The 15919-nt window shown below is 40.1% G+C and overlaps 1 protein-coding gene and 1 long non-coding RNA gene across 6 annotated transcripts in view; one reads left to right on the top strand and one right to left on the bottom strand.

The window, feature by feature from the left end:
- The window catches only part of WWOX (WW domain containing oxidoreductase), a 1022922-nt gene that overhangs the window by 691834 nt on the left and 315169 nt on the right, over positions 1-15919 (bottom strand). The window lies entirely within an intron of this gene.
- Positions 1-15919, top strand: part of LOC103348528 (uncharacterized) — a 44064-nt gene that overhangs the window by 3533 nt on the left and 24612 nt on the right. The window lies entirely within an intron of this gene.

The following is a 15919-nucleotide window of genomic DNA, read 5'->3' as shown; positions in this document are numbered from 1 at the left end:
AAAATAAAATAGTGACTATTATGTGGACACCAGCACTATAGAATCAAGGATGATCCATGCTTCTCCAAGAGTGATCAACTCCTCTGTGCTTTCAACATGGACATGGGATACCTAGAATGTTACACAGCTGTGGCGGAGCAACCGTCCAGGCTTGTGGAAGACTCCTGGTCTCCCAGGATGTGGGACTTTCAGTACTAACCCAGGACAGGACTAACAAATGAAGATAGCTTGATCACCCCGGCTGGAAGCCAGGTTCCACCACCTAATTAACTCTGTGCCTCCTAATACATCCAATTCTTAGTTTTTTCATGTTGAAATCAAAATAACCCTTAAAGATGACATGAACAACAAAGGAGAAAACAACTGTAAAAAAAGGTCAGCAAAAAGCCAAATACGTGGTAGGTACTAGTAAATATATCAAAGGGGAGGTGATTTTTCTTTTTTGAAAGATGTATTTGTTTATTTATTTTGAAAGTCAGAGTTACAGAGAGAGAGAGAGAGAGAGAGAGAGAGAGAGAGAGAGAGATTGATTTTCCATCTGCTGGTTCATGCCCCAGATGGCTGCAACGGCCAAGGACGGGTCAAGCTGAAGTCAGGAGCTTCATCCACGTCTCCCATGTGGGTGGCAAGGACCCAAGCTCTTGGGCCATCTTCTGCTTTTCCCAGAGCATTAACAGAGAGCTGGTAAGGAAGTGGACCAGCCAGGACATGAACTGGAGCCCCTAAGGGATACTGGTGTTGCAGGCAGAGATTTTAACCTCTATGCCCCAAAACCGGCCCAGGGAGATGGCTTTTTAAAACAGACAGGCATATACTATTTGAAAGCATTCCTTTCAGAGGTCAGATTAAATCTACATTTTAGAAATAAATCTGGGAATAGAAAAGTGGGGGTCTATTATAATATTCTGCTGTATATATTCATTTTCATAATACAATTTTTAAAAATTAACGTAAGCCTTTCATGTAAATCAAAACGCTAAATCCTCATAAAGAAATTGTACTTGTGGGAAATCATCCTAATGTACAATAATAAGAACCATACAATGAAGTAAATTCAAGGCTATTCACAGTGTTTGCAATTGCAACATAAAAGCAACAAATTAGAAATGAACCAAACACACAAAATGGAAATCATCAAATAAAGTAGAAAATGCTCACATGGTAGAATACCAGGGGTTAAAATCTCGCAAAACACCCAAGTCATACAACAGAATCTACAACATGGAATGAGCATAGAGGGAGAGAATGGCAATGAAGGGCAAATAAAAGGTGAAGAGCAGTTATCCCTAGGGACAAGCAGGACCCAAAGTGAAGCAACCTGTCTTCTGTCTGAGCATCTTCGTGTTTTCCTCATTTCTTCAATAATTAACATGCTTCTTTGCAGTCAGGAAAAAAATGAGATCAAAGAAATAAATAAAAGCATTTCAGGAATTTAGCTAACACCTTGACTAAGAAAAGGGCAGAGTTGGGTTTACAGGAGCACTAAGAGTTCAAACAGTGGTAAAAGAAGCTGCATGGCTTTCATATTATTTGGCATCCAGTTGTAAACATTGCTTCACTGACTTACACCACGCACATGACACTATACCTTTCCTTCCCTACTCGATGATCACTGTCATGAATCCCATTATTTTCTGATATTAATATCTCTAAGAAAATAAAATAGTATCTAAGTGTATACACATCTACACTTGAATTAAGTAACACAAAATGTTAAACTGTCAAAATTTAAAATTGAAAGAAAAAATTTTAAGAAAAAACTCAAAAAGTGGCAATTATGTCCCAGTTTCAGACAAATTCCTAAGATCTTTGATTCCCATCTGTTAGATGAGGGGCTACAAATTGACAGTGCTCTGTTTACCTCACATAGCTCCCATTCCACAACAAGGCTAGTAGATAATATTTGCTATGTGTTATAGGAAATAGGATCTTTGCTATACTTTTATTTCAGTGTTCCTCTCATAGAAATTTCACAGATCTGTTACTTTTTTGCAACAATCTGGTTTTATTCTCACTCTCTTAGAAGACTGTAGCCTAACCTAAGTATGTGATAAAAGGAAGTATAAAGAAAAGTCTATATAAAAATTCAAGTTGCCACCTTTTTAAGAAGAAAAGCAAACAAAAAACCTGTGCAGGTGTTGGACACAGCTAGTTAAGCTGCTGACTGCAATGCAATGACTGCTCTACTTTCAATCCAGTTCCTTACTATTGTGCCTGGGAAAGCAGCAGAAGATGGCCCAAGTACTTAGGTTTCTGCCATCCCTGTAGGAAACCTGGATAAAATTCTAGGCTCCTGACTATAGCTTGGATCAACCCTGGCTCTTAGGGCCATCTGGGAAGCAAATCAGCAGACAGAAAATCTCTCCCTTTGTCACCACTCATGACATCTCACTCTTTCAAATAAATAAATAAATCATTACCCAAAAAAAAAAAAAAAAAAAACAAAAAAAAAAAAAAACAAATGACTACACTGATATGTAACTCATATTTTTACTATATAAAGAGCTTTTACAAATAAATAAAAAACACATTCCAAGAGTCTAACAGAAATACAAGCAAAGAAATTTTGTAAAAGTGCAAAAATAGACAGCAAATGACCCATAGAGGATTTGACATGTCTAACTCCAACAGTAGCAAAATTTAAGGTGTGTTTATCAAACTGGCAGATTTGATATTATTATCTTGCATGAAGCTGCTTAGAATATATATTTCATCCCGGAGATATTATATATATATGAACATTAGAAAGATTCACATAATTTTGCTGAGTAATCCTGCTTCCAAGCAATAGAGTACATGGGAAGCAGCGGAGAAGGCATAGGTAACACCATGAGGAACAATTATTATAATGTTTCAAATTACCATTGTATGATTGCAAAGGCAGATCACTGTTCAGTTAGTTTTCATGTGGTTTTTGCATTCCATACAAAAACTGCTCCCCCACTTTGCCTATTCATGTTGCAGGTCACTCCTACAGCTACCTCTCAACCCCCTTGATATGCAACTGCATTTGTAGCAGGCTGAATGGTAGAACCCAAAAGATATGTCCAATCCAAATCCACTGAGTGTGACCTTATTCAGGAAAAATATCTTCAGAAATGTATTTAAGTTCCCAATTTTGAGATGAAATCCTCCTGGACTAAGGTGGGCCCTAAATCCTTCAAGTCTTTAAGAAAACAAAGGGAGAGGAGATAGGAAGGAGAGGAGTTAGGTGGATACAGAGACTGACTGATGCATGTATGTTGTGGTTTGTCCCCCAGCGGTTCATGTCTGGAAGCTGGTTCCCAATGTGTCAGCTTAAAAATTGCTAGAACCAGGGCCAGCGCTGTGGCGCAATGGGTTAACGCCCTGGCCTGAAGCGCCAGCATCCCACATGGGCGCCGGTTGGAGGCCCAGCTGCTCCACTTCTGATCCTGCTCTCTGCCATGGCCTGGGAAAGCAGAAGATGGCCCAAGTCCTTGGGCCTCTGCACCCACGTGGGAGACCTGGAGGAAGCTCCCAGCTCCTGGCTTCAGATCAGCGCAGCTCCATCCATTGCAGCCAAGAAGCGAGTGAACCATCAGATGCAAGACCTGTCTCTGTCTGTCTGTCTGTCTCTCTCTCTCTCTCTCTCTCCTCTGTGTAACTCTTTCAAAAAATAAATGAGTCTTTAAAAAATTTTTAAAAATAAAAATAAATAGATAGAACCTTTACAAGGTAATGCTTAGTGCCAGGTAAATTAACCACTGTGGACATGGCCCTCAGAAGGGATTAAAGCTGGTCTCTCAGATTAAGTTCAATTCCTGGGAGAGTTGGCTTGTATAAAAGACCCAGTGTGACCCCTGAACTGATGTCTGTGGCCCGTCTAGCCATGTGGTTACACCTGTTCTCATCCTCAACACTGTGATGGCATCTGCCAAAAGGCCCTCATGAGAGCCGAGCAGAAGCCAGTACCATGCTTGTGAACCTCCAAACTGTTGAGCTAAATAAACATCTTTTCTTTGTGAAACAGAAGCCAGTATTTTATGATAGAAACAGAAAACAGACTAATACAAGGTACAAGGCAAAGACCACCAAGGATTGTTGGCAGATAGCAAAAGCTAGGAGAAAGGCATGGGATGAATTCCCCTGCAAAGTCTTGAGAAGAACCAACACTATGGAAGACAGGATTTCAGAATTTTAGCCTTGGGAGACATTCACTTTTGTTTTAAGTCATCCAATTTGTGGTTATTTGTTACAGTACCATTAGGAAACCAAGATAGCTTCTAAGATACTTTCCTATGGAAATATTCAAAATGCAGACTAAAGCTTATACATAACTATGAGTAATAATTATACAGAAATGAAGATCATATAATTACACATGAACGAGAAGCAACTTAAAATTCAGCAACAGGGAAACAGATAAATAAGCAATGGTTAAGTCAGAAGCTATCAAATTTTTCAATTTAATTGTAAAGTCAAGGATTATAATTTTTGTGTGGGCTTCATGCTCCTCCCTCTCAAAAATATTTCTATATATAGTCAATTAAAAAGAAAACACAGAAAAATGTTTCAACTAGAGTATGTAGGAGATAATTGGATTGCTAGTTATTTATTTATTTTCACTTTATATTAAAGACACACACATGGTGGTAGGGGTTGGGCGGGGGGAGGGAGGGAGTGGCGAGAGACAGATCTTTAATTTGCTGCTTCACTGCTCAAACACCTGCAACAGCCAGGACCAGGAGCCCAGAAACCAGTCCAGGTACCCACACGGGTGACAGGGTCCCAGGTACTGAGTGATTACCCGCTGCCACCCAGGAGGTGCATAAGCAGAAAGCTGGAGTGGCAGTGGAGCTGGGACTTGAGCCTAGGTGTTCTGACATGGGACACAGGCGTCCCAAGCTGTGTGCTGACTGCTGGGCCAATCACCTACCCTGGATTACTTACTTCCTTTCTATGGTTTTTAGTGTTTTCCTTCTGTTCTAAAATAAGCACAAATGAATTTCTTTAAGAACCTGAGATATAATCCATACTATAAAATTTACCTATTTACAGCATATAATTCAACAAGTTTCAGTATTTTCACAGAAGTCCACAACCATCACTACCTTCTAGCTTCATCACACTTTCAAAACTTCAGGAAGAAACCCATAACCATTAGCAGTTACCAACCACTTCCCACCCATCCCCACAACACCATAAATGTGTACTCTCTGTCCTGCAAGTTTGCCTACTTTGGACTTTTACCACAAATAGAAGTCTGCAACATGTGGTCTTTAGTGATCATCTTCTTTTTCTCCTCGTGTTTGCAAGGTTCATCCTTGCATAGCCTTAACCAGTACTTCATTATTTTTTATGCCCCTGCAAAATGTTTCATACACCACTTACGTCCATTCACTCTTTAGTTGGAGAGTATTTGGGTTGTTCATAATGTTTGGCTATTATGAATGTTGCTGCTATGGATATTCATTTGCAAGTAATGGTGAAGATGTGTGCTTTTAGCTCTCTAGAGATATACCTAGGAATGCAATTGCTGGGTCATATGCTAACTCACCTTTAGCTTTCAGAAACTACCAAACTGCTTTACTAAGTGGCTGTACCATTCTACATTCTCACCATTAATGCAGGAGGATTCTAATTCCTCCATATTCTCTTGAATATTTGTTATTATCTGTCTTGTTTTATTTTAGCCAACTTACTGAGAAATGATATCTCAGTGGAATTTTTTTTTAGTTTTTCACTGAAGACTGATGATGCTGAGCAGCCTTTTATGTATGTGTTCACTGGCAACTCCTTTATGTCCTTTAGAAAATTTGTTTTCAGGCCTTGTGCCCCCCTCCTTTTTTACTTTTATTTAATAAATATAAATTTCCAAAGTACAACATTAGGATTACAGTGGCTCTTTCCCCCCATAACCACCTGAAACCATCCCACTCCCTCTCCCATCCCATTCTTCATCAAGAATCATTTTCAATTATCTTTATATACAGAAGATCAACATAGTATATACTAAGTAAAGATTTCAACGATTAGCACCCACACAGAAACACAAAGTGTAAAGTACTGTTTGAGCACTAGTTATAGCATTAATTCACATAGTACAACACATTAAGGACAGAGATTGTACATGGGGAGTAAGTGCACAGTGACTCCCGTTGTTGATTTAACAACTGACACTCTTATTTATTTATGACGTCAATTATCACCCAAGGCTCTTGTCATGAGCTGCCAAGGCTATGGAAGCCTCCTGAGTTGACCAACTCTGATCTTATTTAGACAAGGCCATAGTCAAAGTGGAAGTTCTCTCCTCCCTTCAGAGAAAGGTACCTCCTTCTTTGATGGCCCATTCTTTCTGCTGGGATCTCACTCACAGAGATCTTTCATTTAGGTCCTCTTTTTTTTTTCCCCACAGTGTCTTGGCTTTCCATGCCTAAAATACTCTCATGGGCTTTATAGCCAGATCCAAATGTCTTAAGGGCTGATTCTGAGGCCAGAGTGCTGTTTAGGACATCTGCCATTCTGTATGTCTGCTGTGTATCCCGCTTCCCATATTGGATCGTTCTCTGCTTTTTAATTCTATCAGTTAGTATTAGCAGACACTAGTCTTGTTTATGTGATCCCTTTGACACTTAATCCTATCATTATGATCAATTATGAACTAAAACTGATCACTTTGACTAGTGAGATGGCATTGGTACCTGCCACCTTGATGGGATGGAATTGGAATCCCCTGGCATGTTTCTAACTGTAACATTAGGGGTAAGTCCAAGTGAGCATGTGCCGAACTGTACATCTCCTCCCTCTCTTATTCCCACTCTTATATTTAACAGAGATCACTTTTCAGTTAAATTTAAACACCTAAGAATAATTCTGTGTTAATTAAAGAGTTCAACCAATGGTATTAAGTAGAATGAAAAATACTAAAAAGAATAAAGTAGTAAGTTGTTCCTCGACAGTCAAAACAAGGGCTGATCAAGTCATTGTTTCTCATAGTGTCCATTTCACTTCAACAGGTTTCCTTTTAAGTGCTCAGTGTGCCCCCCTTTTTAATTGAGTTTTTTTAAAGTATTTAATTGTAAATGTGCTTTATATATTCTGGATACAAATCCCTTAATTAGATACACAATTTGCAAATATTTCTCCCATTCAATAGACTGCTTTTACACTTTGTTAATGTTATCACTTGTGTCATGAAACTTTTCATTTTAATGAACTCTAACTTAACTTTTTCTCTGTCACTTGTGCACAGCATCACAAAAATATAGCCTTATGTCTTCCTGTAAGTATTTAAAGCTCTAGCCCTTCCCTTTAGGTCTAAGAAATTTTCTCAACTATTCTTGTGCCTGGTGTATGCTATAAATACAATTCATTGTTTTATCTGTGGATATCCAGTTTTTCTAGAATCACCTACTGAAGATATTCTTTCCTCCCTGAATTGTCTTGGCACTCTTGTTGAAAGTCAATTGACCACGTGTTAAGAATTTATTTCTAGACTCTGAATTCTATTGTATCTCTATGTCTAGGTTTGTGCTCATGACACACTGTTTTCATTTCTGAAGTTATGTAGTAACTTTTGAAACTGAGAACTCAAGAGTCCTCCAGTTTTATTATCTTTCAAGTTAGTTCTGGCTTTTTGGGTTTCTTTGCACTTACATATTAAATTCAGAAACATTTCCAACTTCTACCAAAAGGGATAACTAGGATTTTGATAGAGACTGCCTTAAACTTTTTTCATCAATTTCAAGGGCATTAACATCATATTCTTTCCTCTGGTCCATGAACATGGGATGTCTTTAATTTCATCCAGATCTTCTTTAATTTCTTTCAATATTTTATAGCTTCCAAAGTAGAAGTTTTTCATGAATTCTGTGACATCTATTCTTGAGTATTTTATCTTTCCTGATACTACTGCAAACAGAATTATTTTCTACACTTCATATTTGGATTATTTGTTGATAATATATAGAAACAAACTGACTTTTGTTCTTTGATCTTTTACCAGACAATCTAGCTGAACTCATTTGTTAGATAGTATCCTGTAAGCTGGCTGAATTCACTAAAGGAAGAGGAGCAGGAGAAGGGTGGGTTCAGTGAAACGGACTGTGGAACAAACTAAAAAGCTGTGAAATTGATAAGTAACACCAACTAAGTTTGCCCGATCACCTATTTGCCATACATGGTGTCCTCCACAGTTATCAATACACACCTCCCAGTGGTCCAGTCACTTTCTAAAGAGGGAGGCACAAATGCTTTGAGGCAACTAGTCTACCATCAGCACTCATCAAGCCTGCTTTAAAATCAGAGCAGAATCTATTGATACATAGCTGAGATAATCCATGTTTTGTAATAGGATAGGACCACTGGAAATAAAAACAGGAAAAAAGACAAGATCACATTTCAGTTCCTTTCATGTGGCATCTCAAATATTTGTTACAATTTTCCAGAGTTATTTTTTTTTCTTTTTCCATGTATTAACTATGATTTGGTCAACTTCTCAGTTTCATGTATATCTCATTTAATCTTCCTAAGAAAACTAATTAACATGTATTATTGTTGCCATTTTAAAGAGGAGAAAACAAGGGGCCAGCAGCAAACTTCTGAAGGTCACCAGTAAAGTACAGGAAATATTCAAAATAAATAAATGAGAAAATAAATGGATAGGAACAAAGCTTTTCAAAACTAAAGAGTCATATGACTTCAAGGTCACTATGTAATACCTTCTCTCTTAGATAAGCAAATCAATAGATGGCCTCAAGTGCTGAGAAATTCTTGCTCCGCCTGGTCACTACTTATGTGATCCTCAGCCAGTTTGCTAACCTCTATGAACCTGCTTTTTCCCTAGTAAACTGGAAGCAGCAAGAATACACCCAAGCTTGTCATGAGTCTAACCCCAGTATCTTGTCATCCTGCCAGGTTAAATAATTGCAGCTTCCTTTTCTCTATACCCTTCCCTTTTATCCACAAGAAGACATTAAATTCTTCAAAGCTGATTTCTGACTTCAAGAGAGGCCTGGGGATTTGTAATTTTGACAGCATGCCTCACTAACAACCCCTCTCTAGCTACCATTATTCTTGTCTTACACTTTGCCAGGGAAATGTAAACCCCATCAAACAAAGCAACTTGCTACCAAAGACCTCAGCCTAAAGGCATGAACCCACAGAGATCCTCAAAAATCCTTTCCTCTCTCACCAAATTTTAATACCCTTCATTAATGCTAATTGCACAACACCAGAGGCAAAATATGCACCCTATACCTAAAACCTGTCACCTCTATTAATTAAAAACAGGCTTATGGAATATGATACCATAAAGTGTTTGACTTTTTTTTAATTGTAAAGACACCTAATTGGCTTGTACAAAAGGAAAAGAAACCCTTTTGCTTCACTTTAATGAGGTTTTTATTATTCAAATGGCACATTTTGCTCAGTTTTGACTAAAAGGCTTGCAATTCAAAAGGTTCTGAGATGAATATTTACAGAATATCAAAAGGAAAGTTCAAACTATAAAGACAGAATGGAAACAAAAATAGCACCCTTCCAAGTCCAAAGTTGATGTATTTATTAGTCAGCTCTTTAAAGGACTGATCTTTTTTCTTCCCTGGTGGATTCTGATCTGTGAAGGGTGACTGAGGGCAGCAAAGGGTACATACTGTGGGTAGGCTGGAGACTCCATTAGAGGGAAGCCTGCGTGTCCTCTGTAAATTCTCACAGTGTACAGAAAGCAGCAGTCCCCTCCACTATGGCCAGTGCCTTCCTTAAGGGACAGAAAATGACTTCAAAAGTTAAAGTGGGTTGGGTTCTAATTATTTCCTTGTGCTATACTGTCTGCCCTAAGTGGAAGCAACTGTGGGCCGAGATTCACAATGCTATATCCAGACTTTGATTGCTTGACCTCAAGTAGTCCATCACACCAGAAAGGGACCTGGCTGGCGGCAGTCAGCGTAAGAGGGTCTGATTTCAAACACTGTCACTAGCTTTCAGACAGCTGATCCTTAAGTTTCCTTCAAGAGCCCCCGTGACAGCTCCCTTTCTGGCATCTTCCTTCTTCACTTCTCTACTAGCTCACTCTTGCTGTACATCTTAGTCAAATCATTCTGACCATCAAATAGAAGAAAAATCAAGAAAGAAAACAAATGGGGGTGGGGGGCAGTGAGCTGGGAATATGAAGACAACTATTGGACAATCGAGCTCTTTCAAGATTCATCAGCCTCTCTCTTCCCATTTGTGATCTACAGTTTAGAAATATTCTCTTTTTGCTCCAAACATACTCCTCATTACCAAGCCAACTGAATTCTTCTCACCACCAATCAGAATCTCTCAAAGCTTCCTGGACAACATCGTCTTCACAACCAGTCAATCTAACAACATCCCATCCCCTCTGCTAGTCTAGGCTTCTCTAGCACAATAAACCCACCCACCCACCCACACACACACACCCCTCCTGATTCTTGGCCGTTTCTCTATCTCTACCTCTGGGCTTCAGTCCCCTCCTGGACATCCTACTGGCACTGCATTTTCAGCATCTGTCTCCTCCAGTCCTTCCTCTTCTGCCAATAGGTTTATTTTAATCCTCTGAAGCCCAGAGGCCCCCTTTACATACTCTTAGCTTATAGTTCTTCTGTCTTCCCTTGGACTGGGAGTTAATCCCCTACTAAAAATTAGGTTATTAAATTAAGGGAGTAGCACAAGGGTAAGGGCTTCCCATAAGACCACAGTCACCAAGACTCAGGATTCAATAGTTAACAGTCAATGCTAACCTCTGTTCTGACCCTTTTGCAGATCCTGATCAAACAAGGTAATAACACCCAGTCTACCCTTAGAGACCACATAGATCAGAGTCAATCCTTAGGATTACAGAAGAAACACATTGGCCCCTATCAATGACTAATTAAAGAAAAGCCACAAGCTCATTCCTCACTGGTCTCTAAGAATCACTACCTTTCATCTCATGGAGAGTTCTGGAATTCAAAGATAGCTGTCCGACTTCTCGCTCTACATATTGCAAATCACTGCTTTCTTCCAGCAACTTGGTGTCTGCAATTGGCTTGCTGTGCGTTGGACATCAAGACATTTTGGGGTTCTTCAAAAACATTGTCAATGGGAACCCTAGTCCTCCCCACAGCAATTTCATCTAGTGCCTTTCTAGATCATGCTAACCAAAAGCACACTCCTCCTCTGAATGTGTTTAATATATTTTTTTTTAACAGGCAGAGTGGACAGTGAGAGAGAGAGACAGAAAGAAAGGTCTTCCTTTGCCGTTGGTTCACCCTCCAATGGCCGCCGCAGCCAGTGAGCCGCGGCCAGTGCACCGCGCTGATCCGAAGGCAGGAGCCAGGTGCTCCTCCTGGTCTCCCATGGGGTGCAGGGCCCAAGCACCTGGGCCATCCTCCACTGCACTCCCTGGCCACAGCAGAGAGCTGGCCTGGAAGAGAGGCAACCGGGACAGAATCTGGCACCCCGACCAGGACTAGAACCTGGTGTGCCGGCGCCGCTAGGCGGAGGATTAGCCTATTGAGCCGCGGCACCGGCCTAATATTTTTAATCTGTATCATTCCTCAGGCAATTGCTCAAGAGCATCTGAAAATTCTACACTGAAACAAAGCTCCTTCCATATATAATTTTAGGAGCTACTTAAAAGTGTTGTAATAGATGGGGTGGAGTCCCACAGTTTTGCCATCATGTAAAACTGGGCAAAATTCTTTGGTCATAGATAATATTCCATAAACACATCTATTTGGTTACACAGACTTCAAAGATTTGAAGCATGAGAGGGCTTTACTTTTTCTTTGCTTGGGGACTTCAGGTGATCTCAGAAAACATGCTAAATAGTAACATCACCACCTCACAGATGTGAATCTGGGGTTCCAAAACATTTCTTGCCAATGATTGAAGGAGCCAGAACTCGAATTCATGACTACTGGCCAATGAAATATTTCCTGAACCATGAGAATACACAGGTTGTAAAACCAGAGAGTGGCAGTGTTTACTCCAGTAGGGCTACTAGTGTGCACACAGGCTATGGTCTATCAGTGCTCGCTTGTATTTCTACAAGCAGCAGCCCTCTAATACAGCATTAACAAAGTAGAATAAAATCAGACGCTTGAACTTCGGCCCATCTTCAGTCTGGCTCTCCTTCACGGAATTTTAAGGATAGAGACTTCTGGACAGCAATGAAGTTGACTTTTGTATTTCAATGCTTTCTGCTCCCTGCTCACATACTCATCTCCAGCACTGCATGCCTTCCTTCAGTTGTCCACTAAGAAGAATCTGACAGGGTCCCTCCCTCTGTCCCAGCTGTCCTTTCTATATGGCATAGCCCTTCTGACCTCTCAAGGGTGGCACAGAAAACTCTTCTTTCTTCCAAGAATCCTTGCCTTCCTCTGCTTCTAGAAGGTTAGCACTATGTATCTCTTAGAAAGTTCTTAAACACCTTCCCTAAACAATTTACCAGGTCGACATTGTTTTGGATGACAGGAAGACAAACCCAACCAAAGCTGTCGCTCCCCCTCTTCGTGGAGGAACGACACAGGACCCTGCGCTGTTCTTTCTGTCTGCTTGGCCCTCCCCGGGTTTGCTGCTGGTTCTTCCCGGGTTGGCTACTATCCCTTCCACCTCCGTGGAAGGGCAGTTCCCCCTGGCCACATTCCCCACTTCCGCAGGGGAGCGGCACACCGCCGGCCGGTTCTCTGGGGGGCTGCACAGGTGTTCCTTCAGCTAGATGTTCCCCATAGATGTTCCTGGTGCATGCCGTCTCTCTCCTCCTTTATAGTCCTCCTCCGCCAATCCCAACTCGGCTGCCCACACGCCGAGTACGCTGCTCTCCTCCAATCAGGAGCAAGTCCTACAGTTTATTAGCTGAACTGGAGGCAGCTGTGTGGAAGCTGTTTACTTCTCTCCCAGCGCCATATTGTGGGAGAGCAGATGCATAGAATAAGTCTTAATTTCAGTAACTCAGTCCAGTCCGGGCTGCTCCCCACAAAAGCACTTGAGTTCCTTCAACTTATTTCCAGACAGTTATGTAACACAGGACACCAGCTATTCCCCAATTTCCCATCAAGGCACTGAGCTACTAATGATGCTGAGCTGAGTGTGGCCAGGACCAAAGCAGTATCCTTAACAAACAGCCAATGTCATGCTCAATCCTTCTGATTCTCATGTGTTTAGCCTTCTGCTTAGCATCAACTGGCAACAACCCAATCTCAATACATCCCAAGTGTTTACTGTAAACTGAACATCCACCTCTGAGGTATGATACGCATCTCCCTGGAGGCTTGGCCTTCATTTCTGTCTGGGACATGTCCATTCCTACATTACATAACACTTTCTATCATACATCACAATCTGTTTGTACAAATGTTTTATCTACTAGAAGAAAACAAACAATGCCCATCAAGAAGGGAGTCTCTGCTTACCCAGGCTCCCCATTTAATAAGAAGTAAGACTTTTGGAAATGGATGAATTGATACATTTAAATCAACACTAGGTCATTACATAGCCATGTTTTACAAAACAAAAATTTATTACCTAAAAAATAGGGAGGAAGGAGAAAGTTGATTTGGTTCTAGCTGACTAATAAAACCATTATATATTATAAATATAAATATATTATAAATCTTGTGCTTTGGGCATAAGATCAGCCAATTATGACCCAAGGAGCCCAAAAATTAGACATGTAATTTCAAATCTAAGAAGAAGGGTGCTTTAAAGGAGTCTAAGAATGGCAGTAGCCACCATCACGGGATTAAGTTACTGTAAAGATTCATAAATGAAATTGTTAACCTACTCCCACAAAATGAGACAGGATTTTTCAGGTTAAATAAGCACACTTCAGATTGTTAAGACAGTTGTGGCTCTTGGGGATTCCATTTCAGACACTGCAAAAGAATGAGTTAAGTGATATGTTATGTAAAGGGAAACACTTTCCAATTCCTCCTTAAAACAGAATGTCACGCCATCTGGGTTGCTTCTGGAGTAAGTTACAAGAATTCATACCATTTGCGAATACTCTGAAAGTCAATGGAAAAGTCTACAGTCTCTAAAAAATTATTTTATACTCTTACCTGATAAACATTTAGTTGCCTTTTCAGAAAGAAAAGGAAGGGAAAAATACCACAGAATTCCAAGTTGGACAGTGGTTTAAGTAACTTAGGCTGGTTACTGGTGATACAGAACTGGTCAAAGCAATTTTCTTCTACAGTCACCTCAAGCTCAGTTAAAGTTCCCCACACTTCAGTGACACACCAGCCACAGCTACCCAAAATACAGCAGGCAAGCCACTGGCCAAACTGAAGATGATTTTAGATAGCACATAGCAAGCTTGAAAGAATACTTAAATATTGCAGTATGTTGGAAAAAACTATAGAATTAGCATCTCAAATACACAATTTCATAGATATTCTTGTGGAGAATGACTTGTTAAAATTGCTATCATTAAACACTAATAATACACTGATGTACAGATTTTGCAAAACTCACACTGTAACTGATTTAATTCCGAGAAGGCTGAATTAAAACAGAAATGATATCAAGGGCATCTTTTAAACACACATGAACAACTGCCTTTTACATGGGACATCCGCAATCAATGTCAGTCTTTTATTAAAGGAATGAGGAATGTGATCTTTAGTGAAAGATTATATTTTGCAGCATGCTGTTTTCATAAGTTATTTTGTTAGGTACAATTCCAGCAGGTCACATTGGTAAAATCATGTGACAGGTGAAACTCATTCTATAATCAGCTGGGCCTCCTCTTAGCCATGTGGACCTCAGAGAAGTTAATAAACCCCTTTGAGCCCCAGCTGTGTCCCTTGTGAAAGGAAATGATAATGCTCACCTAGTTTAATAGTTGTGTAAATAAGCAAACAACATTAAGTGCCTAGCAGAGGCCTTGACAGAAATGACTCTAAGAGGCTAGAGTTGTGGTGCAGCGGGTCAAGTGGTCGCCTGCAATACCAGCATGCAATATGAACACTGACTCAAATTCCAGCTGCTCCCCTTCTGATTGACACCCCTGCTGATGCACCTGGGAAAGAAGCAGAAAATGGCCATGTGCTTAGGCCCCTGCCACACACATAGAAGACTTGGATGGAGTTCCAGGCTTCTAGCAGCCATCTGGGGAGTGAACCAGTGGATTGAATAACTCTCTCTTTCTGTCTCTCCCTCTTATGTGGCTCTGCCTTTCAAATAAATAAATCTTAAAAAAATAAATGACACCTAAAACAGACCTTTTCCTTTTTCAAAGTAGCCTGCTTCCTAAACCTTGGGGGGCTATGGGACTCACCAGTACTTAAAAAATATTAAATTATATCCAATTGTCATCCTCATTTATAATATATGAAAATATGGCTCCCTGTGTCCTTATTAATATCTCTGGAAGAGAATGTCCTGAGTAAACATGCAAAGAAAGAAAGCAATTCAAACAAGACAAGTCTCAACACATAAAAGCAGTATCACCTAGGGTGGTCAAGGCCATCATTGTACTTCTACATTTTAAAGGACCTACGTATGTCATGAATTTGATGGATACTGCCAACTATTAAAATAATAATTAACCAGGAGTGGGTTTTGCTGTCAAACTAACCTAGGCACACTTAATTATTTTTTTTATTTCAATTGCAATAGAGAAAATAATCTAAAACAATCATCAGGAGTAGAGTACACAGCACTAGCTATATCCCCTGGAGACCACCAGGAATTTTTCATTTCATGCACCATTTACAACTTCTTATAGTGAATTCCAGAGCATCAGTACATACACTTAACAGAAAATGGAAACACTCTTGTTTTGGTTATTTCCTTAAATTTTTGCCTCATGTCCATTATCTTGATTATATTTTCCCATCACATCATCTGTAGTCCCAGCAGCAAAATCTCAACCTCATTGATTTGAAATAGGGGGGAATATAAACGAGGAGTATGCCCACATCCTCTCTAGGAGCGGTTTTCTAGGAAAAAC

This window comes from Oryctolagus cuniculus, chromosome 18 (genome assembly GCF_964237555.1).
Source record: "Oryctolagus cuniculus chromosome 18, mOryCun1.1, whole genome shotgun sequence".
Lineage (NCBI taxonomy): Eukaryota > Metazoa > Chordata > Mammalia > Lagomorpha > Leporidae > Oryctolagus > Oryctolagus cuniculus.
Note: the sequence above shows the minus strand (reverse complement) of the source record. Positions and strands in the feature narration are given on the sequence as shown.